Source organism: Pleurodeles waltl, chromosome 9 (genome assembly GCF_031143425.1).
Source record: "Pleurodeles waltl isolate 20211129_DDA chromosome 9, aPleWal1.hap1.20221129, whole genome shotgun sequence".
Lineage (NCBI taxonomy): Eukaryota > Metazoa > Chordata > Amphibia > Caudata > Salamandridae > Pleurodeles > Pleurodeles waltl.
The window spans coordinates 346,074,206-346,096,317 of NC_090448.1; positions in this window are offsets into that span (position 1 = coordinate 346,074,206).

The following is a 22,112-nucleotide window of genomic DNA, read 5'->3' on the forward strand; positions in this document are numbered from 1 at the left end:
GTTCAAAGATCCCTGCCATTTCTGCACGGAATTTTCAATGAAGGAGCTCTCGCCAACAAAACAGGAGGGCTTTTGGTAAAAATGTAATGTTGGTGGGTCAGGGCAGCGGTGCTGGAGCAATTTTAAGAGTGGGCGTGCTGCCATAAAAGTTACATCACTGAAGTGATAGAGGTGGTGAAAAATCCAAGTCTAGATAAAGAACAAGTGCAGCAAATAAACCACTCCAATTCCATATGACAATAGTAAGGGTATACTTTGTAGCCGGGGTCCTTGTTGGAGCACATTTTTGCAAGTATGTTACAAAAGAGTGGTGTGGCGGTACACTGTAATTTAAGGGCAGCACATGTTCTATTGAAATGGCCACTCAATTTACAAACACATGCATTTGTAATGATAAAATCATATAGTGATGTGTGGAAATTTGGTTTCAGCAATTCTTCATCATTTATGTATCACCAAGTGTCTTGATATATTTTGATACTCTTCAAATCTGTTTCCATCACAGTTCAGAATTACAACAAAAGTGCTTCATTTGTACTTTCCTAACTGTGAATATATTTTGAAATGTGTACAGTTAGTTTACGCATATTTGCATTTTTTTGACATCCTAGTCTATCCTTTCACATTTGCTGTACCACAGCAAGATTGTCATATAGTCCTGTTGGCAAAAACCTCTTAATTTGCAGTCAGAGAAGGAAAAGCATACACCACTCTAAATGTTAAACAAGCATTGACAAAGCCAATAGGTCTCGTCTATGTAAGAACTTTTGGCTTTGTCAATGTCTTTTTAGCCATGTTGTACATCACATGGCTGAAAGTAAAAAAAAGTTTCTACGATACGTCAACACTGACTGCGCAATACCACTTTTATTTTTTTATGCATAGCGCTTTCATTTGAATGGTAAAAAAAGTGACAAAGCCAATAGACGTTACATACGCGAGACCTATTGGCTTTGCCAATGCTTGTTATCAAATGTATGCTGATGAGAAGTAGGCAGTAGCGCAGCCAAGCCTTGCCCTCAGACAGCAAGTGACCCTAGTTATTTTCCCATGTACAGAAAGGCCTGCCTCTACTGATGCAATAATTCAATTAGCGGCCCATTATGATATCCAGCCGTTGATGGATAGAAGAGAGGAGGGGCAAGATGAGCTGTTTGTGCTCTTAGCACACACAAACAAGCCACATGCACCCGTGCCCTGCCCTCACCTCAGGTGCTGTTGCCTGGGGAACCTGCTAGGCCAATTTCATGGTACATTACCTGTGTGTCATGGTACATTGTGTTGTGAACAGCTCGTATGATAGCACGGTGGGCTGAGTGCCTGCTGCGGAGGTTCTTGTATAGGCCGAGGATTACATGTTCCGGTCCCAGCGAGATTGCTCAATGGATTATTGAAAATCAGAACCTTTTATCACACACAGCACCCTGACAAAATGCAGTGTCCATCAGTAGAGGACATGCATGAATTTAGGAAATGTTTGAAAATGTTTGAATGGCCTAGCTGTGTGGACGGATTCGCCTCAAAGCGCTTCCTCGCAGGAGCAAGTTGGCGAAGAGTTAACTTTGTAAATTAAGTAGTAAAATAAACTCCTTCGTGCCAAGGCGTTGACAGTAAGTGACAGAAGGATGGGAACTGTGGGAGGGCTGAGACACTCAGGTAATTCTGGAGAACGTGCTCACTTGTAGGAGCGGGTAAAAGAGGAGTGGAGCATGTCCCGAGCGAGACAATAGACTGCTTCACCTCAAGGCACTCCCTCGCATGAGTGAGTGAATGAGCAGAGATGTGTGCGGAATGAGGATGTGAACTGATTCACCATAAAGTTTCCATGGCAATGGTAAGTGAATGGTGGGAGATGTGTCTGTGGTGACTCAATAGACTGGTTCGCCTCAGAGAGCTCCCTCACATGAGTGAGTGGATGAGCATGGATATGTGACGAGTGAGATTGCTGGCTTCAGTCGGGGTGCTACAAGGGAACAGATTTGGTAGATTGGGTCCTCGCACTGACAGGTGCTGGCCCCTTCTAAGCACTAGCCACACTGGATTGGAGAGGCTTTGCCAGAAGAGCGTGTGGAGCGCCCGCAGATTCAGTGGTTTGTGTCTTTACTGAGATGGTTTGCATGTGTGACATAAAGTCACAGAGTTGATCTGTGGATGAATACCAGGTTCTGGGAGGTGACTTGGGGTTAACACTGGCAGGGGCAAAGGGGTGATGCCAGAAACTGCAAGAGGAGGAGTGCTGGCACAAACATTAAACAAGAAACACGAGGGATGCCAGAAAATATAGCCAGACATTTGAACTCTATCTTTCAACTCACAGGAAACGAGACAAGATAAAACACATCTTTATTGCTGATTCACATTCTGAAGCTCTGCGTTATTATTTTGGGGGTGCTGCAGCACCCCAGCCCCACTACTTCCCCTACTTGCATCGCCTATGAGATGCCAGGCCTTTTTGTTTTAGAAAAAAAAAAGTTTGTTTTTTAAAATAAAAAAACAGACCTTTATTACTCAAGAGTGTTCTTCTAGCGTTCTTATACAGTTATAATTTACTGTTTTGCAAACACTGCCTTTCAAAATACCTTGGAGGAGAGGGGGTACCTTACATACAGCAGCATCCTGACGCTATTTTACTAATGACCCTCTGACTTTTACCGTCATCCAGTGCCCTCTGGGGCATATTTATACTTGTTTTGCGCCAAATTTGCGCCAGTTTTTTAATGCAAATTCGGAGCAAAGCTAACTCCATATTTATACTTTGGCGCTAGACCCATCTTACGCCAAATTTATGGAGTTAGAGTCACTTTTGGGACGTGGAAACCTACTTTGCGTCAATGAGATGCAAAGTTGGCGTTCCCGTGCACAAAATTACTCTATGGCCTTAGCGCTATATTTATCCGCCTGTGCTAAAATCACGCACAGGGGGAGGAGGGGTCAAATAATCGTGCAAAGCTTTCTTTGCACCATTATTTAACACCTGGGTCAGGGCAGGCGTTAGGGGACCAGTGGGCCTATTTCCATGGTGGAACACCATGGAATAAGCCCACAGGTGCCCTCCCCAAGCCCCAGGGACACCCCCACCCACACCAGAGGGACTCGGAGGATGGGAGACCCCATCCCAGTAAGTATAGGTAAGTACAGGTAAGTATTTATTTTTAAGTGCCATTGGGGGCCCTGAAGTGGGCCCCCCTACATGGCACTGGGTGCAATGGCCATGCCCAGGGGACCCTGGTCCCCTGTGCTTGCCACTGGGGTGGTGGTGGGCATGACTCCTTTCTTTTCTAAGACAGGAGTAATGTGGTATGGATGCCTTTGCGTCAGAAAATGACTCTAGGCTGGTTAGAGTCATTTTTTTTACTCTAAGCTGCCTAGCGTCATTTTTTGGTGCAAAACCCCCTTCTTCCATACTGCCAGCCCTATCCGGCAAATGTCTTTTTTTTTACACTAGCATACCCTTTGCACCGGCTTGCACCATTCCATAAATATGGTGCCCGTCTGGTGAATCAGAAATGGTGCAAGCCGGTGCTAAACGTTTTGTTGCAAAACTGCATTGGTGCAGTTTTGCACCAAAAAGTATAAATCAGGGCCTGTATCTCACAAATGACCAGTGCAGTTTCCGGTTTGGGTGGTGTGACTCCCACGGGACCTCGGGCACCCACTAGACCCACTGACTTCCATTAGTACCTAAAAAACTGGCATTTACGATCAGAGACTTTCAATCCTTAAACAACTTTAAATTGAAATGTTTCATGGATGCTGCAATATGGTTCAAACACTTTTGGAGTTAAGGAGACTAGTGTAACTTAAAAGAATACTACCCTAAGGCATATTGTGGAAAAAAGAAAATGGTAGTGCCTCTCTTGGGCTTCCAAATAGGGTATGTGAACTACTGCAAAATCAGTGATGGTATGGGACACTAGGGGCCTGATTCTAACTTTGGAGGACGGTGTTAAACCGTCCCAAAAGTGGCGGATATACCACCTACCGTATTACGAGTTCCATAGGATATAATGGACTCGTAATACGGTCGGTGGTATATCCGCCACTTTTGGGACGGTTTAACACCGTCCTCCAAAGTTAGAATCAGGCCCTAGGTCTCTTTTTACAAATTGGGTGAAATGGGGTGGAGTATTTACCACACATAGGCCCCATTATGAGTTCATGGTTGTAAGGAATGGCTCTTTTTGCATGATCACTCCTAATGTTTTGGCCCGATGCTTCTGTTTTTTCAACACAGAGTGCAGTGAGATCTGCTAACCACACACCAGTGCCAGTGTTCTAACCCACCACAAAACATATGTTGAATTGGCTACCCCAAATTGGCATAAGCTAAATTACTCATAAGTCCCTAGTATATAGTGCTATAGGATTACCCAGGGCATGTAATTTAGAGTGACCACCCAGGACTTCAGCACTGATTGTGCCACCCTGTGTTTGACAAATTACACAATTGCTCCCAGCCTGCCAATGCAGCTTGGAAGAGTAAGTAAGTAAGTAATAGAGTGTGCGAATACTGAGGTGTCTTGGTGCTGGCAACTTCTGGTTACAGTGGATTAATGACCTATTTTAATGAGCTGAAGAACCACATCTTTAACGATTTCCTAAAAAGAATAAGACCAGCTTGAGATCTAATGCACAGGGGCAGAGAGTTCCAGAGCCTGAAGGCCAGAAATGAGAAGCTCCTGCCTCCCCATCTAGACTTTTTATCTTAGGCACGGCTAACAATTTGTTGGAAGAAGATCTTAATTTGCGCTGGGGTGTGTACCATCGGAATACTTTTTGTAAATACAGGGGGCCCATACCATGTAAGTCTCTGTGAGTCACACACAGGGCCATGAACTTTACTCTTTCTGAGATGCTCAACCAATGTAAATCCTGAATTTTCTTGGTTATAGAGCTCAACCTGGGTACTTTCAGGAGCAGGCAAGCATTTTGTAAGGATTGAAGCTTAGCCTGTGGAGGTTTATTAGTGCCCAAGTACAGTGCATTGCAGTAATCAATCCAAGAAAGTATAAGGGCACCAATCACGTTTTTTTGCAATTCATAAAGAATATAGGGAAAAACCTTTTCTAGCATCTTAATCAGGTTAAAACAGGAAGATAATACGATATTAATCAACTCAGAGAAACCTAGCTGATCATTGTTAGAAATTGGGTCTCTAGTTGGCAGAGGAATACACCCTTGTCCATGTTGGGACCAGCATCCTAGTCAAAGTAAGTCACAACACAACCCAAATTATCCTGTACTCACCCTTTGGTAGCTTGGCACAGTGCAGGCAGGATAATTTAGAAGGCAATGAGTAAAGTATTTGTGTGATAACTCATACAGTAACATAGTGAAAATGCCACAAAAATACACCACAAGCAAAGATATGAATTTTTAAAGATTAAATCCAACTAAATCCAACTAAAGTACTAAAAAAATTGAGTAGCTCCAACTGGGGCTATCGCTGCATCGTTGATGGAGTCGTTCCCAATTATCCAAAGCCACAGGCTCTGGTCACGGAGTTGCATGGACCCTAAGGCACAGTACTTTTGAAAACGGAGAAACAAAGACGTCGCACGGAGTCGTGGTGGTGAAGCGTCGCTGGAGTCGGTGCGGCATCATTCCATTATGGCGTCAGGAGAGGTGAGGCGTCAGTTCCGTGCTGTGAGGCAGGGGAGGGCGAAACTTCGGTTCCATCCAGTTGCATGGGGAGCTGGTGCGGCGTTGGTTCCTTGTGACCTGGTGAGGGTCAATGGATTAGGTCGGTGAAGATGTGATGAGTCGACTTCCCAATGTCGTGATCCCAGTGTGTGACGTCAGCAGCGTTGCGGTGACGTCAGACTTGTGTTGCAGTCCACAGTCGTTGCAAGCAGCGAGGACCATGGAGCCGGAGCAGGCACCGGTGTGGCGTTGGGTAGTGGCGTCTATGATGGAGTCGCTGAAGTCGGTCCTGGAATTGCTGAAGTTGGAAAACTAGCTAGAAGCTAGTAGGTGAAGTCTTTGTTTGCCTGAGACTTCAGAACAGGAGGCAAGCCCAATCCAAGCCCTTGGAGAGCACTTTTGTGGAAGGCAGAGTCCTTCCAGCAAAGTCAGAGGCTAGCAGGCAGCAGGGCAACAAGCAGGGCAGCAGTCCTTCTCAGCAAAGCAGTCCAGATGAGCCCTTTGGGCAGCCAGGCAGTTCCTGTTACAGAGTTCAGGTGTAGATCTAGAAGTGTATGATTTGGTGTGGGTCAGAGACCCAGTTTAAATACCCAAAAATGCCTTTGAAGTGGGGAAAACTTCAAAGAGTGGTTTTGAAGTGCACAAGTTCTGCTTCCAGCCCAGTCCTGCCTGCCAGGATCCCTGTGGGGGGTTATCAGTCCTTTGTGTGAGGGCAGGCCACTGGCCTTTGAAATGTAAGGAAACTCCCCCCACCCTTTATGCCCAGTGAGATCCATTCAGTATGCAGATGAATGCAGATGTGACTGAGTGTCCTGCGTTTATGGCTGTCTGGGCTGAATGCACAAGGGGAGCTGTCAATTAGCACACACCAGACGAGGACTGGAGACAGGCTGTAAGACACAGATGGCAGTATGTGCAAAGCAATGCCCACTTTCTAAAAGTGGCATCTCCAAAACAGTAATATTAAATCCAACTCCACCAGTAAGTAGGATTTTCTATTACCTTTCTGGTAATATTAAACATGATAGGACTACTCTTGCTAGATCAGAATTTACCACTTTAAAGTATATGAGAATAGCTCTAAAGCTAGTCTATGAGAGAAGCGGGCTGTAGTGGAAAATGAATTGGTGATTTCACTACCAGAGCATGTACAAGACATAAGTATATGTCCTTCCTTTTACTTACATAGCGCCCTGCCCTGTGGGTTACCTAGAGCATACCTAAGGGGTGACGTATATGTAAAAAGTGGAGATTACGGGTTGGCAAGTCGTTTTAAATGCCAAATCAAAGTGGCAGTGAAACTGCACACACAGGCCTTGCAATGGCAGGCCTCAGACATGGTTAAGGGGCTACTTATGTGAGTGGCACAATCAGTGCTGCAGGCCCACTAGTGGGATTTCATGTACAGGCCCTGGGCACATGCAGTGTACTTTACTAGGGACTTACAGGTAAATTGTATTTGCCAGTTAGGTAGGAACCAATGTTACCATGTTTAGAGGAGAGAGCATATGCACTTTAGTGCTGGTCAGCAGTGGTAAAGTGCGCAGAGTCCTAAAACCAGCAAAAACATGGCCAGAAAAATGCATGGAAGCAAGAAAAAAGTTTGGGGATGACCACCCTAAGGCTGTCAGCCATAACAATCATCACACAACCCCCACAAATTTGTAGCTTTCCAAACTGCGTAGGGAGGAGGACAGAGTTGTTTCAGAAATCTGGAGTATTACCAAAGAATATGACCTCCATTTTATCAGAGTTCAGCTTCAAACAGTTCTGCATCCAGGTTGAGAAGTATCCTAAACAACTGTTAAAGTTTTTTGGCAGCAACGCTGACTTCCAAGGTTATGGATACCATTATCTGAGTGTCATCTGCGTACGAAATGAGAGAGAAGCCATAAGATTGAATGGGTTTCACTAGTGGGGTGACATAGATGTTGGAGGGTGTGGGGGGCAGAGAGGATCCCTGAGCGACCGTGCATGGGAGGGTAAAAGAATTAGACTTATGGCCCCGAGCTCTACAATATCCACCAGCTGGCTGATAAGAATAGAGTGATTTATGGTATCAAACACGCTAAGAGGTATTATAGGATCAAGGCAGCACTTCCTCCCCTATCCACCAACTGCCGGATTTCCTTGGTTGCACAGGCTATTGCTGACTCTGTACAGTGCTTAGGCCAAAATCTATTCTGAGCTGAGTCAAGAAAATTGGGGGAATCTAACTATGCAATAGGACCTCTTTTAAGGCTTTTTCCAATATTTTTACTGGAAGTGGTAGCCTGGAGATGGGCTGGTATTGCCTAACGGCTGCAGGGTTCAATGATGTTTTTTTTCAGAATCGGAAGAATGAATGCCTTTTTCCAAACAGTTGGAAAGTGGCCAGCAGTCCATAAATTATTTAAAAGTTCTGTTAAATGCTCCGCAATGGTATCAGAGACTGTATGTAATACATACAGTGGGCAAAGGTCTGCAGGGGCACCAGATTTAGTTGATTCCAGTAGTCTTATGATTTTATCCTCAGATAAGGTCGGAAAATTGTGCAGGCCACTTGTGTCCGCAGCCCCGCTAGTTTTATCATAAGATTCCTCAGATGTTGGATGTGTAAAGTCAACGAGACTTTTTGGGCCTGATTTATGAAAAGTTTGCACCGCCTTAGCGTAAGTTTTTGACGTAAAAGCGGCACAAAGTTACAAAATATAATTGTATTTTGTGAATTTGCGCTGCTTTTGCGTCAACAAATTGCGCAAAGGCAGCACAAACCTTTCATAAATCACGCCTTTGCGTTGCGGCAAGCCAAAAATTAATCAAAAACATTGCTAGCCTTCGACTGGAAGAACTCTGCCACTTTATCACAAAATATGTGATGAGGGGTGAAGGCTTTGTTTTGATCAGAATTAAAAAGGAAGGCAAAATATTTAGGGGCATATTTATACTCTGTTTGCGTCGGATTTGCGTCGTTTTTTTTTTACGCAAATCCGACGCAAAACTAACTCCATATTTATTCTTTGGCGTTAGACCCGTCTAGCGCCAAAGATATTGGAGTTTGCGTCATTTTTTTGCGTGGACACCTTCCTTGCGTTAATGATATGCAAGGTAGGCGTTCCCTTCTAAAAAATGACTCCGAGGCATGTGCGCCGTATTTACACTCCCGGGCAAAAATTACACCCGGGAGTGGGCGAGTCAAAAAAAATTACGTCCAGCCGCTTTTGCGTCATTTCTTAACGCCTGGTCAAGGCAGGCGTTAAGGGACCTGTGGTCTCGGAAGGAGCCCAGAGGTGCCCTCCCATGCCCCCAGGGACACCCCCTGCCACCCTTGCCCACCCCAGGAGGACGCCCAAGGATGGAGGGACCCATCCCAGGGAACTTAAGGTAAGTTCAGGTAAGTTATTATTTTTATTTTTTTTGTGGCAGAGGGGGGCCTGATTTGTGCCCCCCTACATGCCACAATGCCCAATGACCATGCCCAGGGGACATAAGTTTCCTGGGCATGGCCATTGGGCAAGGGGGCATGACTCCTGTCTGTGCTAAGACAGGAGTCATTTCAATGGGGGTTGGGAGTAAAAAAAAATGGCGCAAATCGGGTTGAGGCCAAAATTTTGCCTCAGCCTGACTTGCCCCATTTTTTGACGCCCAAGCTCCATTTTCCCCTATGCCGGCGCTGCCTGGTGTAAGTCATTTTTTTTTACGCACACCAGTCAGCTCCGCCGGCTAACGTCATTCCATAAATAAGGCGCCCGCATGGCGCTTTGGAATGTCGTTTGCCGGCATTACATTTTTTGACGCACAACTGCGTTGGCGCAGTTGTGCGCCAAAAAGTATAAATACGGCCCTTAGTTTTTCTTTTATAATTAATCCTTTATATTCATCGCAGGCCTCTTTGTATAAATGTCTGGCTTCACTTTCATACTCTTTTCTCCACTTACATTCTAGAGCACAACATTTTCCCTTCAGTTTTCTGAGCTCCACAGAGTACCATAGAGCAGTAAGGCTCTTTCTATAACTTTTTTATTTTTTTCTGGAGCAAGCAGAGTAACTGCTGAGTTGATCCAACTTGAAAAATTCTCAACAGCTATATAACTATTTAGTATCGATCAGAGGGCTATCTTTCCTTAAGGTGGTTTCAAGCTTGATTTTATCAATCTTGTGCCAGAGCCACATGTTCCAAGTCTTAACTGTCCTTATGGGACTGAATTTTAGGACCAAAACTGCCAGTTTAAAAAGGACTGCTTTGTGCTCCATTCATAAAAGAGGTAGTGCTTTATCAAATATTAAATCTGGCTCATTGGTAAAAGTCCCATTAAGGATGTGATTGACCTTGTGGGTAGATTCATTAACAATTTGTGTTAGGCCAAATCTGCTGCAGCAGTCTACCAGAGTATCTGTTTCTCTATTTCCTTCTAAGTCTTGGTGAAAATTAAAATCACCTAGTATGGTGAAATTTGGACATTCCATACATGATTCCAACAGTCTTTGCAGAACGATGGTAAAATTGTTCCTAGGACCTGGTGAGTGGTAAATCAGTGTACAGTTAAATAAATGCAAAAATCAATGGTTCTCCATCACTGTCTAAAATGGGGTAAAACTGGCTTTCAGATTGGTGCAGTAAATTATTGTGATCCACCCTCCCTGTTTCCTGGTTCTATCTAAATCTGAAAAGTTAGGTCTGGCTCCGATGATACATCCAGTAATGTTTCCGTAAGGACAGCTACGTCAGGGACATAACTGTCCATGAAATGTGCAAATTCATATTTATCTTTGCCTAAGGAGCTAGTGTTCAATAGTACACAGGAGATTGATCCATTGGTAGGTATTTTAGTCAGGGAGAGGTATGATCATTAAGGCCCGAGTTTAGTTGGGAACAGTGAGCTGACTTAAATTCAAGGCTGAAGTTACACCCTGGACAGCTAAACACATTTAAATTTAGGTTACTATTAAAAGTCTGGCATCCTGTGAGCTTACCATGATTCCAAGAGTCAGGTAGGTCATCCCTGGACTAAGATAGCCTGGCTGGCCGACCAGAGGTCTTGGCGCATGGCACAGTCTGGGTGCGAAAGGGTCAGATGGGCTTGCCTTTGGCATGCCAGTGGAAGGCTAACCGGCCTAGTAAGGAGCCCGTCATAGTGGGGGTGGTCATGTGCAAAACGAAAGGGCTAACTGGGGTCCAGCAACCCTATCTTACCGGCAGGCTCCCCAGAAAGGTAAGACTTGATGGTAAGTAAGATATAACTAAATGAAAAGTGTGAAATAAAGCCATAAACATTTAAAACTAGGCTGTTCCTCCTAGAAATATGGCAAGATTTAAAAAGAACGGGAGACAGGCACCTCCTAAGATAGCCACAGCAGTGTGCCAATTACAAGGATATGAAATCACCAGCTGTATGAGCAAGGATCCAATCCAGTGTACGTCTGAAGGCCGCTGTGCGGACACGCTACCCAGCTTACTCAGTTGCCTGTCATAGAGGGCGCCGCTGTGTGCAAAGCCAATTAGAGGCAGAGGCACACCTCACTCCAAAAACAGGGGGTAAAAAAGAAAATGCTAACTGGAGTCCAGCAACCCTTATCCGACCTGCAGGCTTCCCTGCAAGGTAAGACATACTGGTAAATAAGGTATAACAACAGGTGAAATGAAACTGTAAACTATTACAACTGAGCTGCTCCTCCCGGAAATGCAGTGAGATTTAAAAATAACGGGAGCCAGACACCTCCTGATATGACCACAGGATTGTGCCAACTATAAGGAAATGAAATCGCCAGCTGTGCGAGAATCCGATCCAGTGTAAGCCTAAAGACCGCTGTGTGCAAGCGCTGCCCGGCCTGCTCAGTAGCCTGTCATAGAGGGGGAGGCCGTGTTTGAAGCCAATTAGAGGCAAAGGCCCGCTTCACTCCAAAAACACAGGGGGGAGGGGGTCGGGAAGAAAACACTAACTGGGGTCCAGCAACCCCTATCCTACCGGCAGGCCTTTCGGCAAGGTAAGATTTACTGGTAAATAAGATATAACTAAATAAATGAAACGAGTGAAATTAAACCATAAACATATAAAAACTGGGCTGATCCTCAAGGAAATGCAGCGAGATTTGAAAAGAACAGGAGCCGGGCACCTCCCAATATGGCCACAGCAGAGTGCCACTTGCAAGGAAATTAAATCGCCAGCTGTATGAGTGAGTATCCGATCCAGTGTAAGCCTAAACGCTGCTGTGTGGATACGCTATCTGGCCTACTAAGTAAGTAGCCCGTCATAGAGGGTGTGGCCGTGTGTAAAGTCAGTTAGAGGCAAAGGCCCACCTCACTTCAAAATCATGGGGGGGGGGTAAAAAAAGAAAGCACTAACTGGGGTCCAGCAACTCCTGTGCTACCGGCATGCTCTCCTACAAGGTAAGACGTAATGGTAAATAAGATATAACTAAATGAAATGGGTGAAATCCAACCATAAACATAGTAAAACTGGTCTGTTTCTCCCAGAAATGGGGAAAGATTTCAAAAGAACGGGAAACAGGCACCTCCCAATATGGCCACAGCAGTGTGCCAATTACAAGAAAAAAATCTCTATCAGTATAAGCGAGAATCGATCCAATGTAAACTTAAAGGCCACCGCACAGATGCACTATGCGGGCTACTCAGTAGCCCATCATAGAGGCTGTGGCTGTGTGCGAAGCCAATTAGAGGCAGAGGTCCACCTCACTCCAAAAGCACGGGGGAAAAAGAAAGCGCTAACTGGTGTCTGTTATGTTGCTACCGATGGGTTTATTTGGCCAGGGGTAATCTACACGAGCCGCTCTCAATGTTGTTCCGGTTGGTTGGCTCCTGACGTAATGGGGCAAGGTAATAAAGGTTCTGGTGTTCGCGCCAGAACGGGAGTTCCCCACAGACCACTACTGCGTATTTTGTGTAATTTATTACACACCCCACTCAGATCCCCTCACACGCTTCCTGCTAACATACAAGCTAGAGAAAGAACTTAACAAAGTGGCGACGAGACCGGGAGACGGCCCTCGCACCCCAATTACTGCCAGTTTTTTATTTTATTTTCACCTCAAGTGGCCCGTGGTGCTGGCGTGACGAGCGGGTGCGCGGCACAACGTGTACCTGTGATCTGGCTGTGTGGCTGCTACCGTTGCATCTGCTGAGTAGGAACTCCGGCGGTGAGTCTCCCAAGCGGTAGACTCCGTGGAAGCACAGACATCGGTCGTGTTCTGAGCGGCTGGGCGGCAGGAGGAGCTGACATGCGTCCAACTTCAGTCAGGAAGACGCCGAAGACGCCGTTTGTCTTGGCGGCCGCACTCACATCAGTCAGCGGCGTGTGAGGAGTATCATTAAAAAAAAAAAAAAGAAGGAAGAAACAAACAACCGGCTGGTGGGCAGATGAGGTAGCTGGAAACAACCACGCCCCCATCAGGAGATTAGAGGAAAGCGCGTGGGGTAGCGTTATTCAAGATGTACAGACAGAGGCTTTAGCCACTGGACTCTTGGTGAGTGACAGGAGCAGGAAGAACACACAACATTGAGGCAGTAAGGCAGTGCAGGTGAGGAAAGCGAAAAATAAATCTATCTCAACGGTTTCGTGGGGCGGCAGTAGGACTGCACATTTGCTGGGTGGATAAATAACTGGGTGCCGGCACTGCCAACACAGAGTACTTGGGACACTTTAGATCATTGAGTGGACGCCAACGCCAGTTGCAAGTGGCCCCTATTGGCAAGCACACCCTGTCAGCAACATGAATTCGTTCCCGGCGTTGGAACCGTTCCTAATCGATGGTCCTACATCAGCACATGCTGCCAAATGGAAAACATGGGTGGAGCGTTTGGAGAACTATTTCGAGGCAGCAATACACCCTGAAAGGAGAAGGCCGATGCTGTTGCATTTGGGCGGGCCTGCGATCCACAAGGTCAGCAAGTCGGTGGTAGAAGATGGTCCCCCGTTCACATATCAAACTATGAAACGTGCAATCACAACATAGTTCGAGCCGTTGGCGAATCCAGACTATGAGCGCTTCCTTCTCAGGCAAGCCAGGCAACTTCCGGAAGAGTCTGTAGATGTCTTCTATGCCCGACTCAGGGATTTGGCGAGCACATGTACATTACCTGATACGGCTGACGAGATCCGTGCGCAGTTTATTCAAGGCTGTCACTCTACCAAGCTGAGGGAACATATCTTACAAGTCCCAGGCATGTCAATGGCGGACATACTTACAATGGGGCGCTCCAAGGAACTGTCTCGTGTGAGGGCGGCACATATGGAGTCGGCACTTGTAAAACCTATAAAGACAGAACCTGTGAATGCAGTGGTGGCGGCGACACCCATGAAAAAAAAGGAAAAGAACAAATCTGAGGGAGGGGGTCGCACCTGTTACATGTGTGGAGGAGCGTATCCGCACCAAGGAAAATGTCCAGCAATGGGGAAGCAATGCACAAACTGTCAACGTCTCAACCACTTTGCGAAAGTCTGCAGGTCGGCCAAGAAGCCTAAGTCAGGGGGACGGAAGGTGATACATGAAGCCCAAACCATCCAACAACAGAATGAGGTTCTGGACATGGATGATGATGACGAACCAGAAGGCACGGTGTATGTTATTCACACCACTCAACCAGGCAATGGTCGGGCGAAGAGAATTCCGAGGTGCACTGTGAAAATTGATAGTCATCAAGTGCCTGCCCTCATTGACACTGGGGCCTCGATAAACATATTGGCACAGTCGGTATTCCGGCAGCTTCCCACTCGTCCCCAACTTCGGCCCACCACCGTACAGGTATATGCATTTGGGTCGGCAATCCCAATTCCTCTGGCAGGTGTGTTCACGACAGACATCGTACATGAGGACATTGCCACCAGAGCAAAGGTATATGTCACGAAAACTGGAACAGGGATGTTACTGAGCTGTCGCACGGCTGAGGAACTGGAACTAGTCACTTTCGCTTTCAGTGTCCATGTGGGTGCTTTGGAAAGTCTGGAAGAAGAATATGCAGACATCTTCCAAGGCATTGGTTGTCTGAAGGAACGACAGGTGAAGCTACACATCGACAAAACGATTGAACCTGTAGCCCTGAAACATCAACGCATAGCATTTCACCTGAGGCCAAAGGTGGAAGAGGAATTGGCCAAATTGGAAAGCGCTGGCATTATTGAAAAAGTTGAGGGGCCAACACCATGGGTGTCGCCCATAGTCGTCACCCGAAAGCCAAAACAACCAGGTGAGGTGCGCATATGCGTGGATATGAGGTTGCCGAATATGGCCATTCGGAGGGAGCGGCACCTCACACCAACGGTGGATGACATTGTGGCGGAGGTCAGTGGGTCACAGTGGTTCTCTAAGATGGACCTTCGGGCCGGGTATCACCAACTGTTGCTCGCTCCTGAATCAAGGGCCATAACCACATTTTCAACTCATGTGGGGCTGAGGCGGTACAAGCGTCTCAGTTTTGGCGTTGCCAGTGCAGCAGAAGTGTTTCAGGACACGATTCGTGGTGTGTTAGCCGGGCTCGAAGGGGTCATCAACGTAAGTGACGATATTCTTGTGCATGCCCCCACTGTGGAAGGGCATTTCAAGAGACTCCGTGCTACCTTCCATAGACTTCGACAAAACGGACTGACGCTACACAGGGAGAAATGCGAATTCCTGAAACAAGATATCGCATTCTTTGGCTACCATTTCTCGACACAAGGGGTCCGGCCTGATCCAGAAAAAGTGGCTGACATACAGTCGGCACATCCTCCTACCTCCGTCACAGGTGTTCGCAGTTTTCTAGGAATGGTGACCTACTGCGGAAGATTCATTCCAAATCTGACATCTCTCACGGTGCCATTAAGAGAACTCACAAAAACTCACACTCCGTGGGAGTAGACGGCTCTCCATGACGAGGCTTTTCAAGCGACTAAACGGACGTTGTCGGCAGACACCACGTTGGTGTATTTTGACCCTTCTAAAGACACTGAGATATCTGTGGATGCCAGTCCTGTAGGCCTGGGAGCAGTTTTATCTCAAAAAGGAACAGATGGTGAATGGGCCCCGGTAGCCTACGCGAGTAGGGCTTTGACGACCACAGAACAACGCTACTCACACATAGAAAAAGAGGCGCTGGCGGTCCATTGGGGCTGTCGTCATTTTCATTTGTATATCTACGGCCATCCGTTCACAGTAAATACCGATCACAAGCCTTTAATACCCCTGTTCAACAAATCCACATCCCAACCCCCACCCAGGATAGAAAAGTGGATCCTCCAGCTCCAGGAATATCAATCGACCTGGAGCCCAAAACCCGGCAGATTATCTGTCCAGACACACCAGACCCCTCACTACTCAGGAGGAAAAAGAGTCAGAGGATGTGGAGGAGTATGTAAGATTGGTGGTGGAACGGTCAAGACCACGTCCCATCTCAGTTCAGGAAATTCAAGAGGCCACCCAAGCAGACGAAGTGCTGCAGTTAGCCATATCGTGTGTTCGTGATGGGAAGTGGCATTTACTAAAACAAGACATGGGTCGTAGAACGACAGAAGCCAAAGTAACCTTGTCCTCCTTGCACAATATTCTACAAGAGTTGGTGGTGTCACCGGAAGAGTGCTTACTGTGAGGTCATCGTCTGGTAATTCCTGAAGCCTTGCAGCAACGAACAATTGATTTAGCTCATGTCTCCCATCAGGGGATTGTAAAGACCAAAGCGAGACTGAGGAGTAAAGTATGGTTTCCTGGCATGGATGCCAGGGTAGAACAGACGATTCAACATTGCCACACATGTCAGATCCTCAGACCTGCTGATTTGCCCGCTCCGATCATAACAGAGCCGATTCCCCCCACTCCATGGCATCGAGTGAGTGTGGATTTAGGCAGTCTTCCTGATGGGCGCCATATGTTGGTTGCAATAGACGATTTCTCTAAATACCCAGAGGTGGAGGTCCTGACCTCTACCACTACTGATCGAGTGGTGCCATGCTTGGAAAACATCATGGCCACCCATGGCATATTCAAAGAACTGAGAACGGATAATGGGCCCCCTTTTTCGAGCAATGAGTTTGCAGAATATCTAGCGTCACATGACATTCATCATCGAAAAATCACCCCTCGCTGGCCCCAAGCTAATGGGGAAGCTGAACGCTTCATGAGGACATTAAATAAAGTGCTGCGAATTGCGGTCTCTCAGGACAAGGATGTGGAATGTGCTCTGTTTGAGTTTCTGAGGGAGTACCGCCTGACTCCCCATGGCACCACTGGCGCTATCCCCAGCGAAGTGTGTCGTGTACAGGGTGTGAGAGATACGTTGCCCCAAGTGAATACCTCGAGTGGGCTTCATGATCAAGTCTCTGGTCGTTTGCGAAGTCGTCAAGTGCTGAATGATCGGATGTCTCAAAAGAGGCGAGCCCGGGTGCGAAGTTTGAGAGTGGGAGACCGGGTGTTGGTAAAAAATAGACAGGCAGGAGGCAAGTTCAAGCTCCCATTTGAAGCTAGCCCCTGGACAGTGATAAATGTGAAAGGCACGATGGTCACTGCCCAACGAGATAAGGAGATGGTGACTAGGAACGTATCTTTCTTTAAACCCTATTACTTGCCCACACCTGATTCTCTGGAGCCAGGGTTGGGTGCACCCATTATCCTGCTGAACGGATGTATGGACCAGGGTTCTCCAGCACAGGACAAGCTCCTTTCGGAGGACTTGTGTTTGCCCCTGGATGAGACTAAGCCATCAGATGGTGTTGTCGTTACAGAGAGGCCTACTAGCAAGTCTTTAGGCAATTCTTCCCCGACTGGCACTGTGCTGAGAAGAGGCGGGGATAGATATACTTTGCGTTCCCGAATATCAGCTCCTGGTAAACTGAAAGACTATGGGGGTCATTCTAAGTTTGGCGGGCGGCGGTCGCCGCCCGCCAAACTTACACCGCCAAATGACCGCCAAATGACCGCCAAAAGAACTTAACAGTGTCCAGCAGCCTTCTCCTGCTGGCAGGCTCCCCTGCAAAGTAAGACATACCGATAAATAAGATATAACTAAATGAAACAGGTGAAATTAAACAATAAACATATTCAAACTGGGTTGTTCCTCCCAGAAATGTGGTGAGATTTAAAAAGAACAGAGGCCAGGCACCTCTCAATATGGCCACAGCAAAGTGCCAATTACAAGGAAATTAAATCGCCAGCTGTATGAGCGAGAATCCAATCCAGTGTAAACCTAAAGACAGTTTTAAAACTGGTATTCTGACTTTGCCATTTAAACCAATGGCAAAACCCCAACTTCCCTTAACAACATACATAAGATGCCTCTCGGGAAGGCCTATTGAGCCCTAACGCTGTGAACTGTACATTATTAAGTAGGACAATAATTTTAAAACGTCCCAGCAGCAAAACTTCAAAATTGTTGTTCTTGCTGTGGAAAGGCTTGTAGCACCATTGGCTAATAGACAGTTACTAGCTGACCTCTCAGTCTGACTAACCTCTGAATGGGACTACCAAATTGAATACGTCAAAGTATCAAATTAATTGTGGCATTAAACCTAACTTGATGTTCAAGTTGAATTTAATGTGACTTATAAGGAAAGGTAACTTCTACACAGTTGCGACCCTGCAGTCCAGTTTGTCCAGTGACCTCACACAGTTGGTGGCCACCAGACAGCATTTTGCCTTCATGGAGAGTAGTGTGAATGACTCAAGGACTCTGGAACAACAGCTACCTTCCACAGAGGGAGGTGTCACCTACCCCTTGAGGAAGCTAAACAGAGTGTTAGCCAAAAAGGCGAGCTTCAAATTGGAAGCTGCCCTTAGCATCACTCTTGTGGAGGGCTGCCTCTTTGTTCTGGTAAACAGGCTGGCAGCGGGGACCCAGAAACAAGTTGCCAAACCGATTTTTTGTGGCCGTGTACCGTACAGGTAGCCACAACTCTAGGTTGGGCTATCAAGCTCCTAACATCCATGGAAGGATTCAGACATCTTGGGGGTTGGCCAAAAAACTACTAAATGCCACACATAGCTAGAAGTTGTCATAGGTTGAGAGGGATCTTGGTAGCCCATTGACTAGGTACCGCATCATTCCCACAGGGCCTTTTCTTGGCATAGATATGGCATATCTGGCACCCTGAACCTCAGCTCACAATGGAACTGAGGATCTCATTCCTGGATGATGGTATTAACTTTGTGTGATAGAGACTCAAAGGTAGTCTTACCAACTTGTAATGGGGGGGGCCTACAGTAAATACAATTTACTTGTAATGCCAGCCCATCTGAATAAAATGTATGGCTATTGGTAGTCAAAATGTATCTAATACTTGGGGGGAAAACTAGGAAACAGGGCCAATTAAATCTCAGCGCCATGTTAATAAGTTTTAACTTCAATCAGCTAAAGTATAGTTCCTAGCTGCTGGTTTTCCACCCCGTGGGTTTTGTGGAGGCAGGACATGCCCTGCAGTAAATGGGTAAAAAATGCATGGCCCCAGGCTACATGTTAGACTGTCTGAAGTGGGCTATGCACAGTTCAAGATGCTCCTTATTTAAGAAACAATTGTAAGGTTGCAAATGGCCACAGGATGTGGATTTGATCTCACACAAATCTGCCATGCTGAGCGGAGGAAAATAAAAGCAAATCCAGGTAGGTGATCCACCCAAGTCAGGTCAGTTTCTCAGTAGCGGCTTGTGGGCCATGGAAGGGACGGGGCAGGGAGGCGTGGGGGGCGAGGGAGGGACTACACATTTAATTAATGTATTTTTTAAATCACTTACCTACTCTGCCGCTCCTTTGTCCCTCGAAGCTCCTCGCTGCAGGCACTGGCTCCCAGCTCACAGCAGCGTCAGGATTGGCTGGGAGCACCCAGCCACGGCACTCCCAGGCAGACTGGGAGCCTGTGCAGGCTCTCTCCAGCCCACCAACTGTGTTGCTGCACTGGAGAGAGCCTGCAGCGCATGTGTGTTTGGCCGACTGTGCAGATCACAGAACAGTAGTCTATGTGCATAGTTGAGTGGGTTACTGCTATTGTCACAGAGATCCTTTTGTTGCTGTGCAGTTCATAAGTTACAGTCATAACTATCTATGAACTGCCACAAAAAAGCTGCATGCACACTGCATGGGACAAGTTAGTAAGTTATGTTTTTTGCTGTCTTTCATTGTCCTAATTTTGCTAAAAGGGTTTGTTTGGGTAGAAGTGAATTATTAGTAAAGACAATCCTAACCACTGTGTTACGTTCTGAATCCTGAGTTTATGCTTCCCCAGACTAACCACTCTTAAAAAACGCTCACCAGTATGGATAACACGTGAATCCTATACTTTCTAGTCCCAATTTTCTTATGTTATATTTTCTAGGTGCTGATTTACACATGCATGATTTATTGTGTCTCCAAGTGTGTGTGTGTGATGTCAAGTGCTCCAACACCCTATGCTAATGATAGAGGTACTATAAAACAAAATACATGTGAGAGAGGGGCTATGGAGAGATTAGAGTCACTGTTAAAGGGGATGGCAAGGGAATAATTGAAGAGTCCTAACAAAGATTGCCGTATCCTGAAGCACTGTAAAGTCATCAGTTACTATGCTTTAAAAATCAATACAACCGAATACATTATGAAAAGTGTGCTGTAACATGCACAGTTTTTGCCATTTTTCCCAAATGTTCTTGTGGGGGGAGAAAACCCCCCGAAACCCCGCTGTAGTGGTCAAGCTCGCTGGCTATGCACCCTATGGGGGCTGGTCTGACAAAATTTGCCTGGGCTGTTTTGGGTTCCCAATCTGGCCCTGATCAAAAATCATGGAGCACTCTCACTAAACTCGCACAGTGTCAAGTATACAGAAGAAACAAGCACTGGCATAGCTAATAGGTCTCACCCTTGGGACCTTAGAAGTATTTAGTCATGTAGTACATTACATTGGTAGACGGAACATACCATTGCTGACATTGTGCAACTACTGGTGACCCCCTAAAAGGGTCACCCAAACACATCAAGAGTGTTCAAACTGTCATAGTGTAATAAAGATGTTTCATTGGCATAAATCATGGTCATAATTACAATGAGAGATCAATAAAACATATACAATCATCATGTAAATCCAATAAAAACCTTTAGCAGAAATAAACTTTGTGTTTGTGTATTCCTTCATACACTTGGCATTAGACTGTAATGCTCAGAACAGCCCCTAGAGGGTACCTCAATAAAAATAGCATTTGGAAGATGCATGGTCATGTAAGCATATAGTCAGCCCCTAGAGTGCATAGCCACATGAAAATAGAATAGCAGAAAGCACTGCAGTCTAACCATACATACAGCCCCTAGAGGATGTAGTGCAGCACACATTTTCAGGCCTAGCAGAGATACTAAAATATTATTACAAACAAGGCCTTTAAAAGCACAAACTACTCCAGCTGTATAACAGAAGTTCCAGCCATGAGACAGTTTAAAAAGACATTCAATGGTGGGAGAGTTTTTTTTTATTTTGACCCCCCCCCCCACCAACCTAGTGTGGAAAATGTTTTGTTGAAGAAATGCCCCACAAAGCATGGGTAGAGTTTCTGAGTGCAGCGAATATTGTAGTATCTTGACTGTAATGCTCAGAACAGCCCCTAGAGGGCATCACAATAAATATAGCATTTGTAAAAAACATGCTCAGGTAACCATATAGTCGGCCGCTAGAGACCATAACCATATGTAAACAGAATGGCAGAAAGTAATGGAGTATAACCTTATATTTAGCCCCTAAAGAGCGTAGAGCATTACACATTTTCAGACCTAGCAGGCCTACTAGAATATTATTACAATCAAGGCCCTTAAAACCCAAATGACTCCGAGTTGTGACACAAAAGTTCCAGCCATGAGACAGCTTAAAAAGACACTCAATGGTGGGAGAGGTTATTATTTTGGGATCCCCCCAATCTAGTGTGGGGACCCAAGATGACTTAGTCAGAAGGGGCACGTCGTTCTTAACGTTTTGATGGTGGTCTGATGATCCTAGGACCACCACATGGTGAGTTATGAGCAAAAATGTTTTGCAAAACGAATGCCCGCAAAGCATTATGGGGCCAGTTTCCGAGTGTGGAGAATATTGTAGTATCTTGACTGTAAAGCTCAGAACAGCCCCTGGAGAGCACCACAGTAAAAATAGCTTTGGAAGAAACGTGGTTATGTAACCATACAGTCAGCCCCTAGAGGGAAGAAACATATGAAAACTGTATGGCAGAAAGTAATGAGGCGTAACCATAAATTGAGTCCCTAGAGTGCGCAATGTCTAACACATTTTCAGGCCCAGCAGGTTTAGTGCAATAATATGACAAACAAGGCCCTTAAAAACACAAACTACTCCCAGCTATAAAACAAAAGTTCCAGCCATGAAAGAGCTTAAAAAGACACCGAATGGTGGGAGAGGTATTGTTTTGGGGACCCCCTCAACCTAATGTGGGGACCTAGACAGAAGGAGTGTGTTGTAGGACCACCACAGGCTGAGTTATGGGCAAAAATGTTTTGTAAAAGGAATGCCCTGCAAGGCATTATGGGTCGAGTTTCCCAAGTGCAGCAA